Source organism: Schistocerca nitens, chromosome 5, assembly GCF_023898315.1.
Source record: "Schistocerca nitens isolate TAMUIC-IGC-003100 chromosome 5, iqSchNite1.1, whole genome shotgun sequence".
Taxonomy (NCBI): Eukaryota; Metazoa; Arthropoda; class Insecta; order Orthoptera; family Acrididae; genus Schistocerca; species Schistocerca nitens.
In genome coordinates this window covers 592,934,094-592,955,631 of record NC_064618.1, presented here as the reverse complement: position 1 = coordinate 592,955,631, position 21,538 = coordinate 592,934,094, and positions in this window count along the sequence as shown.

Sequence of the window (21,538 nt, the reverse complement as noted above, 5' to 3'; positions counted from 1 at the left end):
TCGTATTTTATGTTAAAAGTCATCCGCACCTATACCGCATCTTGACATGGAGAAAGGTTCCACGTTCATTAAATGTACATAAATAGTCCAGTACCAACCGTTTCTTCGGTGAGAAAATGTGTTCGAAGTTCGATAACAGAAAGTACATCATCATTTTAATAAGCGTGGCTCACTCCCTAGCATTTATCCATGCATGAATCGCCCAGGACTAATAATAAAAAAGTTTACACTCCCAACTTCGTGTCTCGACAAATTATTGTATATACTATATTCTGTTTCTTTGTTGCATGAACGATGCGTACATACATCAGGAGCCATTACCACAGGAAAAATTTTAACAACCAGAGTGGTGAAAATGTAATGAAAATTATGATGAAACCTAGAATCTGCGTTGAAAAACAGTATCCGTGGTAAGATACCAGATTTACACTTCACACGCTAGATCAAGCACATTCCATAATTGTAGTTTGTTTTCCCCCATTCGTGTCAATTGTTCCCTTATGCTCTCCCTGAAACTCTGTACAACCTCTAGTCAGTTTATCCAGGTCCCATCCCCTTAAATTCCCACCTTTTTGCAGTTTCTTCAGTTTTAATCTACAGTTCATAACCAGTAGATTGTGGTCAGAGTCCACATCTTCCCCTGGAAATGTTTTACAATTGAAAATCTGGTTCCTAAATCTCACCAAGAGTTAGCCATGATTAAGTTATGCTCTGTGAAAAGTTCTACCAGATGGCTTCCTCATTCATTTCTTACCCCCAATCCATATTCACCTAATATGTTTCCTTCTCTCCCTCTTCCCACTATCGAATTCCAGTCACACATAACTAAGAAATTTTCATCTCCCTTCACTACCTGAATAATTTCTTTTATCTCATCATACATTTCATCAATTTCTTCATCATCTGCAGAGATGGTTGGCATATAAACTTGTACTACTGTAGTAGGCATGGGCTTCGTGTCTATCTTGACCACAATAATGCGTCCACTACGCTGTGTGTAGTAGCTTACCCGCACTCCTATTTTTTTATTCATTCTTAAACCTACTCCTGCATTACCCCTACTTGATTTTGTATTTATAAATCTGTATTCACCTGACCAAAAGTTTTTTTTCCTCCTGCAACCGAACTTCACTAATTCAAACTATATCTAAACTATCCATTTCATTTTTAAAATTTTCTGACCTACCTGCCCGATTAAGGGATCTGACATTCCAAGCTCCGATCCGTAGAACGCCAGGGGTAAGAAATACAGTAGAAGAAGAATGGGTAACTCTGAAGGATGAGGTAATGAAGGTACCATAGGATCAAGTAGGTAAAAAGACGAGGGCTGGTAGAAATCCTTGGGTAACAGAGAAATATTGAATTTAATTGATGAAAGGAGAAAATATAAAAATGCGGTAAATGAAGCAGGCAAAAAGGAATACAAACGTCTCAAAAATGAGATCGACAAGAAGTGCAAAATGGCTAAGCAGGGATGGCTAGAGGAAAAATGTAAGGATGTAGAGGCTTATCTCACTAGCGGTAAGATAGATACTGCCTACAGGAAAATTAAAGAGACCTTTGGAGAAAAGAGAGCCACTTGTATGAATATCAACAGCTTCTAAGCAAAGAAGGGAAAGCAGAAAGGTGGAAGGAGTACATAGAGGGTCTATACAAGGGCGATGTACTTGAGAACAATATTATGGAAATGGAAGAGGATGTAGATGAAGATGAAATGGGAGATACGATACTGTGTGAAGAGTTTGACAGTGCACTGAAAGACCTGAGTCGAAACAAGGCTCCAGGAGCAGACAACATTCCATTAGAACTACTGACGGTCTTGGGAGAGCGAGTCCTAACAAAACTCTACCATCTGGTGAGCAAGATGTATGAGACGTGTGAAATACCCTCAGACTTCAGGAAGAATATAATAATTCCAATCCCAAAGAAAGCAGGTGTTGATAGATGTGAAAATTACCGAACTATCAGTTTAATAAGTCACAGCTGCAAATTACTAACGCGAATTCTTTACAGATTGATGGAAATACTGGTAGAAGCCGAGCTCTGAGAAAACTGGTTTGGATTCCGTAGGAATACTGCAACATGTGAGGCAATACTGACCCTACGACTTATCTTAGACGCCACATTAAGGAAAGGCAAACCTACATTTCTAGCATTTGTAGACTTAGAGAAAGCTTTTGACAATGTTAATTGGAAAACTCTCTTTAAAATTCTGAAGGTAGCAGGGGTAAAATACAGGGAGCGAAAGGCGATTTACAATTTGTACAGAAACCAGATGGCAGTTATAACAGTCGAGGGGCATGAAAGGGAAGCAGTGGTTGGCAAGGGAGTGAGACAGGGTTGTAGCCTCTTCCCGACGTTATTCAATCTGTATATTGAGCAAGCAGTAAAGAAAACAAAAGAAAAGTTCGTAGTAGATATTAAAATCCATGGAGAAGAAGTAAAAACTTCGAGGTTCGCCGATGACATTGTAATTCTGTCAGAGTCAGCAAAGGAATTGGGAGAGCAGTTGAACGGAATGGACAGTGTTTTGAAAGGAAGATATATGATGAACATCAACAAAAGGAAAACGACGATAATGGAATGTAGTCGAATTATGTCGGGTGATGCTGATGGAATTAGATTAGGAAATGAGACACTTAAAGTAGTAAAGAGTTTCGCTATTTGGGGATCAAAATAACTGATGATGGTTGAAGTACAGAGAGTATAAAATGTAGACTGTCAGTGGCAAGAAACCGTTTTTTCAGAGAGAAATTTGTTAACATCGAGTATAGATTTAAGTGTCAGGAAGTCGTTTCTGAAAGTATTTGTATGGAGTGTAGGCATTGTAACCTCCCCGCAAAATTTTTTAAATGAAAAGAATTGAATGAAAATGCAAATAGAGCCAAATGTTAGCTTCCCACAGTAATAAAACTCAATGATAATAAAAATGTGCAAAAATGTTAAGTTCCCACTAAATTAACGTTAAGATGAACCTGATAAATTTTATAAGGGCAGCTGCGCTGACCTTCGGCCCTGTGCAATAATTAAACCTGAACACAAAAACCAAAATTCTTACCTCAGTAAACTGCATCTATATCTGCTCTTATTTATCGGCATAGCTCCGTGCAATGCTGGCCCATATTTAATTTTGATTTTTGGAGGGAATGCATGGGAAATATTATTTAACTTGAAATGAATCTTTTTGTTTAAAACAGTTACTTTAAAAGAAAATTATTATTGGGGCAATTCTTGAACAAATTAATTACAATTAACATAAGTCATTAGCTGAGCGCAATGCTGCTTCATTACCTTCGATAACAATATACCTCGTCCAGAACCGTGACCAGAGATGCAAGGAGAGCACGCCGCCGACCCATGTCGACGCCCGCTCAGTACTACCGTCCACTCGCTACTAGTGCTGCCGACTGAGAGCAACTCGCAACTGACTACTCGCTCTGCCGACTCCTCACACACTACTGACTGGCTACTACTGCAGACAGAGTGCAACTGAACTCTCGCGCGGTCAAGCACAGACTTGCAACAATAAATAACTCTCTGGTCAGAGATTCTGTCATGCCTCGCCATCGCTGTTAATGAATACATACGTTTTTCATAACCCTCCACTGGGTGGGGGGGGGGGGCAAAAATTCGGCAGCGATGGTGAGTCATTTGGACTTGCCATGAGCAACAAATTTTTTCTTAACTAATCTACTTTACAAACAGAGAATATACAGATGTAGAACATGAAGTAATTATGGTGCACATGCACCGAGTACAAAACATATTAGGCAATATCAAAATGTGAGTACAAAACATATTAACAAATGACATAAGTGCACATGCACTGAAAAATTCTTCAAAGTTTTCACAACAAATAGACATAGTTAGTTCAATCATTGATCATATCAATACAGTAATCAGTAGCACTCATTTCCCAGTTACAAGGCATTATTATTATACTGTAACCATTACTCAAAGTCTGTGATTGGAAAACATCATTTAGTATTACTCGTAACTCTTTTAAGTTGGTAGCATTATTTGGGACTGGTAATACTTTTTTTGTGCTAGCAATGCATTATGTTGGGATCCATAACTAATTGCTGGGGCATAATAATATTTGCATTTGACATATTGCTGCAAATGAAGATGTGTAACGTCATTCGTCATGAGTCACCTGTAGCAAGGTTATGAAACACAGAGAGTATATGTGATCACATTCATAAATGACATAGATGTAATGAACAACTGCTTATAGCACATTAATTTCATAAATAATTTCTCCTGCAAAAAATATACAAAAAAGTGGATTATTAATCTGAAGGAAGAAACGAATTTTATACTGAAAAGTAGTGACCTCGAATTAACAGGCAGTGAAATGTGTATAAAAATGTGTTCCATAGCTGTCCATTCCAAAACCTTCATTCATCCTACTATGCAATATAACACATACTCTCAAAACGAACTGCAACAAATACTTAAATAACTACATAGCAGAAATACATAACTCCGACATTATCCTCATCTGTAAAGAAAAAACTTCATTATCCATCACATCATTATCTATATTATCATAAATCCATTATCATCATCACCTGTAAAGAAAAACTTCTATATCAATAGTAGCATATGCTTCATCATTATTCATCAGCATTCATTATCATCTGCAAAAAAAAAATCACTTCATTACTCATTACACAACTATTCCCTATCTCTAGCATATTTCATCACTGAAACTATGATGTGTAGTTCTGTCTGACAGCCTGCATCAATCGCCTTGTATTCTGAAAGGAAAAATTAGTTAAGACTGCTATTCTACTATGTGTATAGTATATTCTTGTTAATGCTTGTTAATTATGATCCATTTACTCTTCCTCATAAGGTTTGCATCTTCTTTCGACCATTCCGAAGGTGAAATTCCCATTTTTGTTTAATTTATTTCTTTCACGCATCATTTCTTTCTGAAATTGATGAACAAAGATTAATGTCTTGCATATACTCACTAAACAATGACTGGTTTATGGTAACATAGTTAAGCATACAGCATAACATGACAGAAAACGTAATATGTGAAAAAATTAGACAGTGTTCAAATGCAAAAATGTACACAGAATATCACAAAGCAGCAGCAAAAAAATGTAAGACAGTCACGATGTTGAAATATCATAGGGCAAAAATGTCAAAGTCAACTGGTGTGTGTTATATCTTAACTATTTCATAGTGCATACAAACAAAATATGAAAACAATCGTACATACATAAAAAAATGATGACAAGAAATGTGACCTCCTTTGTGTTCCGCTTGTATGTTGTGTAGTTAGTAGAGGCGGTAATTAAAGACTTTAATAGAGAGAGATTTTAATAAAATTAATATGTCACTAGATAAAATTGCATAATTATTCATAAGATACGTAAGTTTATCTGGAAAAATGTGCACAGTCTGATATGTAACGACAAGAAAAGCGACCTGCTAACCTTACTTTGCCGGGCACTTGCCAAGAAAAAATACGATAATCATCAGTAAGTAGTCACATAAATATAATTGCATAAATGGTCATAAAATGTGTAAATTCATCTGGAAAAATATGCACGGTCTGATGTGTAACGACAAGAAAAGCGACCTGCTAACCTTACCTTGCCGGGAACTTGCCAAGAAAAAATACGATAATCATCAGTAAGTGTTCATGTGAATATAATTGCATAAGTGGTCATAAAAATTAGCAAATGGCATTATAGCATGTTAAATCATAAAGTATCTTCATTCAATAAAAGGTTTGACGTTTGACCAGTGGTGGTTTCCTTTCGATTTTCTGGTTCTCAAAGTTTCGACGTGTACAACATTAGGGTGAGGAATGCTGCGAATCCGATATGGTCCTGCGTATAGAAGTTCAAATTTACTGCACCTACCTTTTCCTTTATTAGATAAATGGTGTGTACGTACTAATATCTTCGGTCCAATGTGAAAGTCACGGCGTATTCAAACCTGTTTTTGTTGTCTTCTCCGGCGCTCTGCGGCACGTTTGATGTTGTTCAGCGCAATGTCAATTATTTCATGGTGTCGTAGCCGACGAGATGTAGGAAATGTTACTAATTCTTTGATTTTGTTAGGTGGTTCAGCATTTTTCAGTATAACAGACGGAGATAGCATAGTAGATTTATTTGGTATGGAATTAAATACATCCTGCAATGAGTGTATGTGTGTGTCCCAATCAATATGTCTTTTATGGCAGTATATTCTACACAGTTTACCAATTTATTTCATTAATCGTTCACAAGGGTTCGAAGAAGCATGGTACCTGGATATATAGATCGGAGAAATGTTTCTAGCTCGTAACATACGTGTCCATATAGCAGAACGAAACTGTGATCCATTGTCGGAAATTACTTTCAACACATGCCCTACATGAAATAGAAAATGCTTTACAAATGCTTTCGAAACGGTTTTAGCAGTAGCTTTGCTTAACGGAGTGAAGGTAACAAATTTTGAAGTGAGTTCAACAGCGACAAAGATGTAGCAAAAACCTCTATTAGTTCTGGGAATCGGACAAAAAATGTCTACAGCGGCCATGTGTCTTAATTTTACAGGTACAATGGGATATAATGGAGGAATATGTGACTTAGCTTTCTGGCAGATTTTACATGACGCTAAAACTCGTCGAATACGTTTCTCCATGTTCGTAAAATAACAGTTCTGTCTCAGTATAAGAAAACATTTTCTAGCTCCGTAATGTGCGTAACTTAAATGAGTATTCCAGATTAATTTGTTAACAAGTTCGTCAGGAATGCATAATAACCAATTGTTGTTGTCAGGATGAGAGCGGCGAAACAGAATGTCATTGCGTACAGTGTAATGGTTTCTAATCTTGCCAGAGGTGTTTAATCTCTTTCCATAGGTTTCTAATCTTGCCAGAGGTGTTTAATCTCTTTCCATACGTTGTCTTTACTTTGCTCTTGTGCTATGTCCTGTAGTGACGACGAAATAAAATTTTCAAATGCAACCTGTTGAATGTACATGACGCTAAAAATTTGCTTTGCAGAAGTTGGTTGCGATGTCTTGCTGATTGTTGCTAAGAGTACGAGATAGCGCGTCAGCTACAACATTTTGTGTGCCGGGAATGTGAACTATTGTAAAATTAAATTCCTGCAAGTAAAGTTTCCATCTACTTAACCTGTCGTGAGTAAGTTTAGCTGAAAGTAAAAATTGTATCGCTCTGTGGTCTGTGTAAACGGTGGTATGTCTGCCATAAAGAAAGTGCCGAAATCTCGTAAAAGCCCAAACAACACGTAACGATTCCAGTTCTGTAACAGAATAATTTCGTTCTGCAGGTGACAGAATACGACTTGCAAATGCGATGTTTTTAATTATTGTAGAACCATCTTCTTCAATTTCCTGGAAAATATATACTCCTAAAGCGGTGTTAGAACTGTCGGTGCCAATAGAAAAATTTCTAGTAAGATCTGGGTGCGATAAAAGTGGTGCATTCAACAAGGCGTGTTTCAAATAACATTCGCGTCAACAAGATTCTGCGTGTCAAAATTATTGCTTGCGTTACTGGAATATGCAACCTGTACTGTATTTAATCAAATTCTATCAGACGTGTTATTATTTTCTGGAGGATGCTGTGCCATTTCCACTATTTGAACTGTTCTGTTATTTCTTCCTGACGCATTACATTCTGGATGATACCTACTGTCTGGTTCATTCATGATAATATGTTGTTGCTGATGTTCTCGCTGCTGATGAGATCGACTGTTATTAAATGTACGCTGAAAAATTGTGATTATTTTTACGTTTGTCATGATAGTCATTTCTACACGGCGAATTGCGATAGGAATTGAAATAGTGTGTTTTCTGTACGTAGTTATTTCCTTGTTGCTGTGCGTTACTATTTGTTGTAGCTTAGACTATACGTGCACGCGGCGTAACATTAAAGTTTGGTTGACCTTGTAGACTGCATTGTTGGTTAGGTATGCTAACCGGCTGGTTTCATGCTGTTGCGGTGAAAAACGTCTATTGTTACTAAAATGTGGTTGCGACTGCTGAAAATTTTGCACATACTGATGATTAAAATTTTCTCTGATGTTAAAGTTCTCGTGGTTGTCATTTCTGGAGCGTCTAATGAAAAAGTGTCACTTTCGTTATAACTTGTCTGACCGGGTTTTCTTTACTCACTTTTCTTAATACTAGATAGAGCAATAGTTAAAGAGCTGTTTTGATAGATATAAAGGATAGTAGAAGAGAAGGCAGCAGTGCAGAAAACTAAAGATGAAACAGCACTACTACAGCTCGGGGCCCTATGCATGCTACGGCACATATTCATTAAAGCGTAATTAATCCCCTGAGGTCAATTACGCGCTACAAATAAATTTCCGCTTTTGCGTTACAGGCAATGGTGGTAAAAATTCACAAATAAATTGCTGTATCCATGCTAATTCAAGTTTCTGTATTACACGCAATGCTGTTGAAAATACAAAAGCAAATTGTCGTATCCAGTTCAAAGCGTGTACCTGGGCTCTGTCATTATTAAGTTCCTTAGATTTTCTTACAGATAAAAATTTCTCGTCATCAACGTTATCGTCTCTGAGTTTGTGAACACGTTCAGGTTTGTGTGAGAATCGGTATGTCTGTGTCATTTCGGATTTAAAGTTGCGTAGCTTTTCAGATTTTAAGTCGCGTAACTTTTCGGATTTTAAGTCGCGTAGTCTCTGTAAATTATCCAAATTACACTGGCTGTGTGAGTGTGACAAATACTCGCAACGTGGCGTATGCTGTGACGTGTTAGTGAGTGAAACAATTTTAATTTCTGTCACTTTAATACTTTCGTCAATTTGGTTGTTCTGTTGTTCACATTTATTATCGACTTCCGTATTCAGAGTGTGTGAAATTTCTGGTGACTTTAAATTAAACTGATCGCGTATCTGTACTGCGTTTTTAGGACATTGTTCAGTGACTGAATTAATTTCATCTTTAACTGATTCTATTGTACGTGCATGTCTATTATCTAATCCTTGTGCAACAGTCCCAACTTCTTCATTACTGTTCCTAGCACAAGCCTTAGTATCCTCACGTAATTGTTCTTTAGTGTCCTGACATTGCACGGTAACAGCTGTAATCTGTTCACTAACTTGTTTGTTCTGTTCGTTAAGATTGTCTTGTTTTCAGTTCGTCAGTTTAATACTTACGGAAAATTGTTTGTTCTGTTCTCTAAATTGTTTGTTCTCTTCAACAAGTTGTTTGTGTAATTCGTCTTGTTTTTTAATTATTTCTAGCAATAATGCTATAATTCGGTCCTCAGTAACATTACCTACTCTAATCTCTGTGCTGTTTGACGGTGTATCTGCAATTGTCGCGTTTTGTGTGACCATTTCGTCATTCTGTAATTTACAAAAAGGTTTGCCAATTGTATGTGCACTGTCAGTCACTATTTCGGAATTAAATAAATCTGTCCTACTTTGAGTATCCTGTTCATTTTCATTAGAAAAATTCGTCTGTTCGTTACATGAATTTTGCAGACCGGTTGTGTTAAGCTGGGCAGCGCTCATTGCAACAGAACGTCCCGCGTCATTAATTGTCGTTAAATTAACAGCTGATGCAATTGAATTTATCTGTTCATCAAGAAGATCAAAATCACTATTAGTGGTCGGTACGTACTGATTGTCAGTAAACGGAGGATTGTCATCATTACACTGCGCGTCGCAAGTACTATCAGTCAAGTTGTATAAGTCGACCATTTCACTCATTGTACCTCGCGATGTACTATTAACAGTTTTTCGCGGCATTTTTACACTAGTCACAATTATTCACAAATAAGACAAAGACAATGCAAAATCCAACAAATACAACAAAGAGCAACGAATTTCCGATGATCTGTGGAAGTAAGTCACAAAATTAGTAAAAGCGTTGCGCCAAATGCTAATTATACTAAGTAAATGAGAGCAGATATCTGGCTACTTATCAGAAGATTCTCAAAGAAATACGATCCTGGCAGGGTCGCCAAGTGTAACCTCCCCGAAAAATTTTTTAAATGAAAAGAATTGAATGAAAATGCAAATAGAGCCAAATGTTAGCTTCCCACAGTAATAAAACTCAATGATAATAAAAATGTGCAAAAATGTTAAGTCCCCACTAAATTAACGTTAAGATGAACCTGATAAATTTTATAAGGGCAGCTGCACTGACCTTCGGCCCTGTGCAATAATTAAACCTGAACACAAAAACCAAAATTCTTACCTCAGTAAACTGCATCTATATCTGCTCTTATTTATCGGCACAGCTCCGTGCAATGCTGGCCCATAATTAATTTTGATTTTTGGAGGGAATGCATGGGAAATATTATTTAACTTGAAATGAATCTTTTTGTTTAAAACAGTTACTTTAAAAGAAAATTATTATTGGGGCAATTCTTGAACAAATTAATAACAATTAACATATGTCATTAGCTGAGCGCAATGCTGCTTCATTACCTTTGATAACAATATACCTCGTCCAGAACCGTGACCAGAGATGCAAGGATAGCACTCCGCCGACCCATGTCGACGCCCGCTCAGTACAACCGTCCACTCGCTACTAGTGCTGCCGACTGAGAGCAACTCGCAACTGACTACTCGCTCTGCCGACTCCTCACACACTACTGACTGGCTACTACTGCAGACAGAGTGCAACTGAACTCTCGCGCGGTCAAGCGCAGACTAGCAACGATAAATAACTCTCTGGTCAGGGATTCTGTCATGCCTCGCCATCGCTGTTAATGAATACATACGTGTTTCACCATGAATGGAAGTGAAACATGGGCGATATATAATTTGGACAAGAAGAGAATAGAAGCTTTCGAAATGTGGTGCTACAGAAGAATGCTGAAGATTAGATGGGTAGATCACCTAACTAATGAGGAGGTATTGAATAGAATTAGGGAGAAGAGGAGTTTGTGGCACAACTTGACAAGAAGAAGGGACCGGTTGGTAGGGCATGTTCTGAGGCATCAAGGGATCACAAATATAGCATTGGAGGGCAGCGTGTAGGGTAAAAATCGTAGAGGGAGACAAAGAGATGAATACACTGAGCGGATTCAGAAGGATGTAGGTTGCAGTAAGTACTGGGAGATGAAGAAGCTTGCACAGGATAGAGTAGCATGGAGAGCTGCATCAAACCAGTCTCAGGACTGAAGGCCACAACAACAACAACAACAGTTTGTTTTCGATAAAAGTTTATCGAAATTGTAGCCATTACTTTTGCTCAAAACTGCGAACAGAAATTTATTTTAGCGAACACGCCACTTCAGAAGCAGACTCACACTGTTTTACAAAATTGCCTATTATGTGTTGCACATTGCAAAATGACTAGCAGCCATTACAACTATATATTTTCCGATCAATTGTTATTCTTGCTCAGTAAAGTCATTATTGTTGCTATACTGAATTTGACTAAATTAATTTGGTAGTTTTTTTATTTTTATGAGTTTAGAGATTGTTTCCTTCCACAATAAATTACGTATCAAATGGTAAAAACACCAACAGTTCGTGAAAACGGAGTGCAATAGACAGCAACGGAAAACAGAATCTGACATGGACATTGAAGAGAATGTTGACAATAACTCTAATGCTGACACAGGCGATAATGAGCAATCTGTATATAAAATGTCTAGTGATGGTAATTTTGTTAGTGTGCCGACAACAAATCAATTATTAAAAGCAAGCTCTGAACCAATGCTTGACTGTTCCGTCATGTCAAATGGAGTGGCCGGACCAGAGCAGTTTCAGTCGGCAAATATTGCTAATATGCTTAATACAGTAATCAAACGAATGACCAAAAATAAAAAAGACCGTGGTGCACGCGTGACAGCAACACAAAGTCGCATGACCATAAATAAACAGAATCATATGACCGAAAATTAAAAAAGACACTGACGGGCAGGCAAACAAAAAGACTTGACAGTACTAATAAAGTGGACAAGACAAGATTAATACCGATATGGTAACACTAAAAGACAATAACGAAACTGTATGCAAAAGAATAGACACTATAGAAGTACGACTGAGTGGACAAGTGACTGAACTTGATCAGAATTTGTCCGAATTAAATTTACAACATAGAAGTCACCAAGGTCATAATATACATTCAGAGTGAAGTGAAACAGTTGAACGCCACATGCAAAGCTGTTACGACTTAGGTGAAGTCTTGCCCGTCAGTACATGAATCAATAACTACGCGGTTTACGTAAATTCAAGACAAGGTTAACACATTGATCAAACAATTAACTGACAAGCTGCAGTTAGACACAGACAACCAATTCACAAACATAAACGAAGAACTTCGTAATTCGATTGATGAGAGGAACTAATACTTCGATCAATGCCTAGATGAAAAATCAACGACAATTGTGCATGATACTCTGGCTGAATTTGTTAAATATAATAAACACGCCATACCTGATGCGGCACAAAGTAGCGCAGCACAGCAAAAACAGTTTAACGACTATGTGCAAACGGAGTGTACTAACGGTCACAGACGAAATGTTCGATATGGAAATGAAATCGATACAGATATTACACTATCCCACGAAGACACCATTCACACCACACTGTTAAAAAAATTCACCAGCATACACATCACCAAATCCCAATCGTGATATCAATGGACAGTATGTTCCCTGGCATTCAGCAGGAGGGCACTACTATAAGTACAGTGACGGAAACAGGTATTACACTGCTAAAGAGAAAGAAAGCTTAAAGAAACATCGCCAGTTTCAATTGTACACCATGCGATTCTTCTCGAGGCATTCAGAAACGCGTTCCCCAGGTCATGGAGTGACTGGAAAATAATTTCATATGTAACAGGTTACATCCACGGAGACGCAGATGTCTGGACATACAACGAACCCAAGAAAACAGTAACTTACGAACAATTCGAAAAATATTTCTTGGCCCAGTTTTCGTCTCAAACTTTTCAAGAGCATGTGAGAAAACAGATCATGGAACTACAGCCCTAAAATGCCAAATATGTTAATTTACGAAGATATTTTAAGAAATACGTAAATGTGACGCATTTTCAAGACGAACCATTTGCAACGCGTGATATATTCCGCGCACTAAAATATGAATTACCATTCTACATCCAAGAGAAACTACTGCTCATTCCCGACAACGCCTAGGAGTATTTCGTGACAGTGGCTTGCTGTATGAAGCTTAACGGCTTCTTGCGGGAAAAAGCAACCACGATGTTTGCATGACCGGCATGCAAGGCGTGCAGGTTAGCCAAAATAATCCTGCGTCGTAGCTGCGTTCGGTTACGTAGCGTAACAGATTACAGAGTCTGCATAGGAAAATCAGCAGACACGTTCTAACATGGATGGTAATCATAATATCTCATACACGACAGGCGGTAACACAAACAGGAGATGGTAGACAATAATGGTAACAATATGAACACAAACAATTGAAGAAAAACAAATATCAGTCAAGAGACAACCAAAGGAAAAACTGGAACACTAATAACGGAAACGCGTGTCCAACACTGGTAAACTACCACAATACAAGAATGACATCACATATCTGTGACAAGTTTAAAAATGGTTCAAATGGCTCTGAGCACTATGGGAGTTAACATCTGTGGTCATCAGTCCCGTAGAACTTAGAACTACTTAAACCTAACTAACCTAAGGACATCACACACATCCATGCCCGATGCAGGATTCGAACCTGCGACCGTAGCGGTCACGCCGTTCCAGACTGAAGCGCCTAGAACGACACGTCCACACCAGCCGGCTCTGTGACAAGTGCCCCCACAATCAATGCAAAACAAAAGCTGTACTTTGTCTACTAATAACCAAATAAGTTGCAGTGTTCAACCACAAAAACCGCAACAGATTGTAGAATGGAATCGGCAGTACCCGAACCTGAATGTAATTGAAGTGTCAGGTGGAACTTCGACTCCACCTGCACCAAATACGACGTCGGCTAACTGATGACAGTCACCACTGCGCTCCAGGTCGTGGCCAATTAAAGTTTGGGGGGCGACTTCGGTATTGAATCATTTTTTTATACACTCACAAAAGAACAACACGATGACGACATCGTAAATAATTTTAAGCAACCTCCACGATTGTTCATACGTTATAATCGCGATGAGAATTTATCCGATGAACTATTACAGGTAAACATATAATGTTGTTCATCGGCCAGTGAAGTAATTTTAGCTACAACTGCTGCTATAGTAAGAAGTATTCAAACCAGTATTGTCTTGGATACAGGAGCTGCTGTGAGTGTTTTATCGCACCACTTTTACAATAAGATGATAGAATCTGAATCGGTGCCTGAGTTTCCTGTACAAATACGTAAGATTTTGATTACATCTACATCTACGTGATTACCCTGCTATTCACAATGAAGTGCTCGGCAGGGTTCAATGAATCACCATCAAGCTGTCTCTTTACAGTTCCACTCTCGAACGGAGCTCTGGAAAAACGAGCACGTAAATTATGCTGTGTAAGCCCTGATTTCTCTTATTTTAGGTGGGTGCCAACAGAATGTTTTTGCAATCGCAGGACAAAACTGGTGATTGAAATTTCATGAGAAGATCCCGTCGCAAAGAAATTGATTGCCAATTCACGTTTCATGTATGTGGCACTGTCTCCCCTATTTCGTGATGATAAAAAACGTACCGCCCTTCTTTGAAGTTTCCCGATGTCATCCGTCAGTCCCATCTGATGCGGATCGCATCCCACAGCGCACAGCAATATTCCAGAATAGTGTGCAGATGTGTGGTGTAGCCAGTCTCTTTAGTAGATCTGTTGCACCTTCTAAGTGTTCCGCCAATGAATCCCAGTCTCTGGTTTGCTCTACCCACTAAATTATCTATGTGATCGCTCCAATTTAGGCTATTTGTAATTGTATTCCTTAAGTATCTAGTTGAATTTATAGCCTTTAGATTTTTGTGACTTATCACGTAATGGAAATTTCGCGGATTTCTTTTAGTACTCACGTGAATAACTTCCCACTTTTCTTTATTCAGGTTCAGTTGCCACTTTTCACACCATACAGGGATCTTACATAAATCATTCTACAGCACATTTACAGCCGTTGCTCGTGAGTGCGTGTGCTACACTGTTTCCCAATAACAGAACTTCTGACCTGTCACAAAGAAGCCAAGGACAACACTCTAGAAGCACATTTGCCAAATATGGCATAAATTAACCAAAAGTGTTACCTTCTGGGAGGATTTTTGCATTGACCGTGCATTACCGTAACGGACAGAGGGAATCGAACCTGAATATGGTAACCATGGCTATTGGTAGAAATTAAAAGGCACTTGAATTTTTGTAAGAATATACAGAAAGAGATATCTTTTAAATGAAATAATTAAACAGTCGCCAGCCTAGTTAGGCATCATAATGTGAAAAAATTATTTTGAATGAATCTACATTTACTCTTGCAAAAAGGACTTTCATTAATTACTTTCTGTAAAGTGCAATGAATACCTGTTACAACTAGACGAACTGCACAGTAAGTAACAGTAGTTACCAACAGCATATGCAAGTAATCCTAGAAACAAATAAAAAAATAATGGACTTTATCCCTATTGACCTTAATCTTCAGTTTTATCTTTCACTACCTTAGCAGAGGAATTGTTCCCAAATAGACTTACGCAAAATTAAGTGACATCTGATAAGAATTAAAGTTAGGAAACACACATATGCACCTCACAAATGCAATAAGATAACACTAAACACATAGCTTTTTTTTATATATTCTTTTAAATGATTTCTTCAGGTTTCTTTAGCGAGAAAACACCTATTCCGTTTGGTTTCTTCCCGATACAATACAGGGAAATGGGGGCCTCATAAACTATACTTTCTTTATATATGCAAACTATACAGGCTTTTCAGAAACATTTTGCATTATGATGAATGCTGAATTGGTGTCCCACTTAAGATCATTTATCTTACAAAGTTTTAACATAATTTGAACTGACAATACTCTCTAGAACTACAGAAATAACTTTAAGTAAAAGTTCAGCTTCAGTTAACTTCAAGACCAAATGCTTTATAACACCACTTGTGAAGCAAGTGATTTTCACTGACAATTTTTATACTACTGAACATTAAAACACTGATATTTGTAAAATGGAAGCACACTGAAACACATTGGAGATTTTCGTGGATTCAATAATTACTGTCTCGCTTTATATCACTGAAATTAATAATCTAACTACTCACTTCTATATATTTTTTCATTCAGAACTATGCATTGTTAAATAACAAAGATGATTATCATTTTTTCACACACAGGGTACTCGGATATTGTTCATTATGCAGAGAGGACCCTGATCGGTACTATGAAAGGAAACAATTCATGGTTCGTAAACAAAGTTTATTATTATTTGCATTATTATTGCAAATTAATTCACACAAATACACTGGTTCATACTGATATACAGTTGTAACCTCTGGAATCTGATGAAGTGGTGGCGCAATAGTGTTGGCGAGCACGTGGCGGCTGCCTGGTCTCTCCTTTAGCAGTAATATGCTCTATTTAGTTCTTCTAGGCGACGTGAATATCATTTTTTCTAGCCGTTCCCAATAAGAGAGCATCATTTTACAGATACAATTACACCCGAGGCCATTCCATCTCACATTGGATACTGGATGCCTCGCTCGCCACCTGCGCTGTTGCTTCGTCGGATGCTGGCTACTGACTCCTCACTGTGCTCTCTCGCTTGCCACCCAGATTGAGTGCCAATTTCACCTTTTGGCGCGCGCCAACTCACTTTCGTTGCGGAAGGGAAGTACTATGTCTTTTTCGTTATACAATGCAGGTTCCTATGTATGGACCAGTTTTATACATTATTATTTCCTTTACATAAACAAACCCATTATAGAAAGTCCCATTATTAATATACACAGTTAGAAATCTACAAAATATATTTCGTAAAAAACTATTTCTTTACAGTAAATCAATACATTAAGCATTAAAGAGAAAACATTTAACAATTCACATAATTAATTACGCTGAACAACTACTCCCTACCGATCATGGTGTTACAAGTCATGCTCTACTGTTCCAGGCTAAGTACACGACGCAGAAATTCGCATATCTCTCTCTATGAGAATACGGGATGACGCTAATACAGGATTCCTTTAAAAGCCGTTAGTATAGTTATCTCGGAAGTAGGTCAACCGCAATCAGCTTTTCTGAGAATATGCAGACCTTCCATTCTTATTTACACGCAAGCCGTCATCCCATTTTTCCGTAAATCCAGTTACAGTTCCTCGATTTCGCCCCAGATTCAATTACGGGCCGAGGGGACGATGTGAGAACAGCGGCGGGGTCGCCTCGGAGGGACGGTCGGTCTTTTGTGCAGTGGTATGGCGGCGCCCAACTTCTGGGGGCAATTAGGCAGGCTCCGGCGTAGATTACACGCGATCTCCGGCTCCAGGATGCTACGGCGCCTCTCATGCGGGTTTACCGCACCGAGCGAGCAGATGTAATGCGCACACCTAACGTCGTATGTAGGACCTCTGCGCAGAGGAGGGTAGCCCTTTGATCTCCCGTGTCCACTACTCCCTTATAAACGATCTCGCATTACCGTGGAGAAGCGCAGAGCCGTTCCCCTTCTGATCCAATAAAAGGCACCTACGCGCTTATGCGCGTGTGTTCAGTAACTCGTCTCTTCCCGTTGCTAAGAGGAATGTAGGATAGAAACATATCTCGGAAGCTTCTGTGAGAGTTGCAAGTCAATTATTAATCTTTTCTTACGATCTGTACGAAAGACATTTTAAGATGCAATAGAAGTAGTTTCTGAAGTTTGTAAGAAAAAATCGGGAATACTAAAACAGACTTATTTGAAGTATTTCATTATATTTTACATCTACTACTACTAATCATTTAGAGTTCTGTGAAACTTTTAGTGAAGTATGTACGTATCGTTTGTTCTCTGTAATTCTCTTTCTTCTTTATTAACGTCGCGTATCTTAGATTATAATGATTTCGTGTGTACGTATATACAGTGTAACTTATTACTTAAAATCAGTTTCGTTACATTTTATGTGATGCTACTTGCGTGTATAAATGTAATTCAGCTATTAATTTAGGATCTCAGGCCTGTTCACAGACATACACTACTAGCTTGGCTAAGGCGCATCTTTTACTGATGACTAACTTTTGTTGTGGTAAGATGGCGGCGTCAGGAAGTTTTTGTGTGATACTTCTACGATTTTCTGAAACTTAAGGACGGTGAAAGCCTTACGCGGTTGTGTAAACCAGTTCTGCAGTAGAACAAGTATTAGCTTACTAGTCGAGTGTAACACATACAAAGTAGAACCTATTTTGAGAAGAACATCAAGTTACATATACTCACGTTTTAAACAGGCTGCAGTTTTCGTAAGAACATTCAAATGAATACAGACACTTGTTGACAACTACAAATAGCACGTCCTACTTAAGGAGCCTTTAGGAGCACTTTCATAGCGAGCATACTATTCGGAAAAAGATGATCAAAATTGGCTGAAAACACAAGAATAATCTACGTCTGTTATACTGCATTTATTAAACTACTTACAATCAATTTGATCTATTTTAACCCTGCGGTACTTCAAATAAGACAAACTGAAGTGTAATTATGTAGGCTTACATACAGTACAAAAGAAAAAAACACATAAGATGTTTCTAGTTATTCCTGCATTGACAAATTTTCCTTTCCATGTATCTTGTGTCTCATGTAGGCTCTGAAAAATTACAGCCCAACACGGCACAAGTATTAACCACTGTGCCAAAACACTAAAGGTAACGTAGTTATATGAGTTTCTCGACATTTAATGGGACTGTTTTATCAATAAATAACTAGCTGTTTACTCGTCCTATGCTTTCGCCACCACACTGCAGTTCTATTGCGCCGGCTTCAGCGATGCCAGTGATGTTTTATGCGGTATTCCGAGTCTGGTAATGTTTGTCTGTGGGCCTGTTAGAAAATATAATATCCGTGAATAATGTTACGAAGAGGCCGTTGAGAAAATACTTCAGATAACTTCACACGCAATAATATCAACAAGGCATAATTTCAGCACGTTTCCTTACAAATAATTTCTCACACGTTTATAAGGTATAATTTCACTTACTTCCAACCCAAAGAAAACCCGAAATAAATTTATAACTGGCCTGCAAGGTACCATACAACATAAATTATTTTCAGAATGTTCCCTTTTACAACAGTAAGGTTTGAAGTGAACAGTGCATAGCTATATTCTCAATATATAATGAATAATTCTGGATAACTATCTACAAGGCACGCAGCCAATACTATCTGTCTAATTTCCCAAATGGGAAAACATTACAACTCAGCACCTTTCACAGATACCAAAATGTGTTCTTCTCCAGTAACTTCTAGCATATACAACCCATTCAACAGTCAACGTTACTTGCTCCATGATAACGTGGGCCCTTCTTTATGTGCCACAACCAGCACTCATCAAATACAGTGGAATGTCAGCTCTTAAATGGCTACACAGGATAATTGAAATGGCCTGGGAGTCGGGACAGGTTCCATCAGACTGGACGAAAGCAGTAATCACACCAATCTTTAAACATGGAAACAGAAAAGATTGAAACAACTACAGAGGTATTTCTTTAATCAGCGTTGTGGGTAAAAACTTCTCAGGTATTGTTGAAAGGAAAGTGCGAGTATTAGTTGAGGACCAATTGGATGAAAATCAGTGTGGGTTTAGGCCTCTCAGAGGTTGTCAGGACCAGATCTTTAGCTTACGGCAAATAATGGAGAAGTGCTATGAGTGGAACAGGGAACTGTATCTATGCTTTATAGATCTAGAAAAGGCATATGACCGGGTTCCTAGGAGGAAGTTATTGTCTGTTCTACGAGATTATAGAATAGGAGGCAAACTTTTGCAAGCAATTAAAGTTCTATACATGGATAGTCAGGCAGGAGTTAGAGTTGACGATAAATTGAGTTCATGGTTCAGAGTAGTTTCAGGGGTAAGACAAGGCTGCAACCTGTTGTTCATATTATTTATGGATCATATGTTGAAAACAATAGACTGGCTGGGTGAGATTAAGATATATGAACACAAAATAAGCAGTCTTGCATATGCCGATGACTTAGTTGTGATGGCAGATTCGATTGAAAGTTTGCAAAGTGATATTTCAGAGCTAGTTCAGAAATGTAAGGACTATGGTATGAAGATTTGCATCTCCAAAACGAAAGTAATGTCAGTGGGAAAGAGATATAAACGGATTGAGTGCCAAATAGGAGGAACAAAGCTAGAACCGGTGGATGGCTTCAAGTACTTAGGATGCATATTCTCACAGGATGGCAACATAGTGAAGGAACTGGAAGCGAGGTGTAGCAAAGCTAATGCAGTGAGCGCTCAGCTACGATCTACTCTCTTCTGCAAGAAAGAAGTCAGTACCAAGACTAAGTTATCTGTGCACCGTTCAATCTTTCGACCAACTTTGTTGTATGGGAGCGAAAGCTGGGTGGATTCAGGTTACCTTATCAACAAGGTTGAGGTTACGGATATGAAAGTAGCTAGGATGATTGCAGGTACTAGTAGATGGGAACAATGGCAGGAGGGTGTCTACGATGAAGAAATCAAAGAAAAACTGGGAATGAACTCTATAGATGCAGCAGTCAGGGCGAACATGCTTAGATGGTGGGGTCATGCTACACGCATGGGAGAAGCAAGGTTACCCAAGAGACTCATGGGTTCAGCAGTAGAGGGTAGGAGGAGTCGGGGCAGACCAAGGAGAAGGTACCTGGATTCGGTTAAGAATGATTTTGGAGTAATAGGCTTAACATCAGAAGAGGCACCAATGTTAGCACTGAATAGGGGATCATGGAGGAATTTTATAAGGGGGACTATGCTCCAGACTGAACGCTGAAAGGCATAATCAGTCTTAAATGATGATAATGATGATGATGATGAACCAGCACATTGGTTGTACAGACATATCAGCCACATCGTTTAGTGGTGCCCAACAATTTAAAAGCTCAGCAAACTAACTGTCTTTGCCCTGAGCACCAACTAGAACAACAATGTCAAGTGTGAAGGTGACCGCAACTGCCACCAATACAAGCGGCGTCAGTGCAGCGAAACTGCGTGCTTCAGGGGGAGCGAGGAGCATTGGACCCTTCCTGGTTGCAGACTGCCTCCAGACAGCCAGCAGCTGCCGCGCTGTGTCCGGTAAGCCGCAGCTGCAGACAGGTTGCGCCACATTCAGCGCTGCTCGCGGCGCCGCACTGCGGCGAGTTGAGGGGACGCGGGCATCGGAAGTCAAGTAGCCGCTACTCGTGACGATACAAAACCCATCAACTCTAAAAGCAAGTGATTGTTCCATAAATAACCTCCATTGACAATGATCTCAAAATACTAAACGAATTAATGAGAATGAGCAAATAAAACAAATCTATGTTAAAAGAAATCTGAAATGGCAATACCCTTACAAGATAATATAGAAATTCGTTCTGCTTCCTAAGCATCAAAAAAGTATTCATTTTAAAAACAAGGAACTAAATGAAAGAAAATATACAAATAGTGGGAGACAGTAATGAGAAA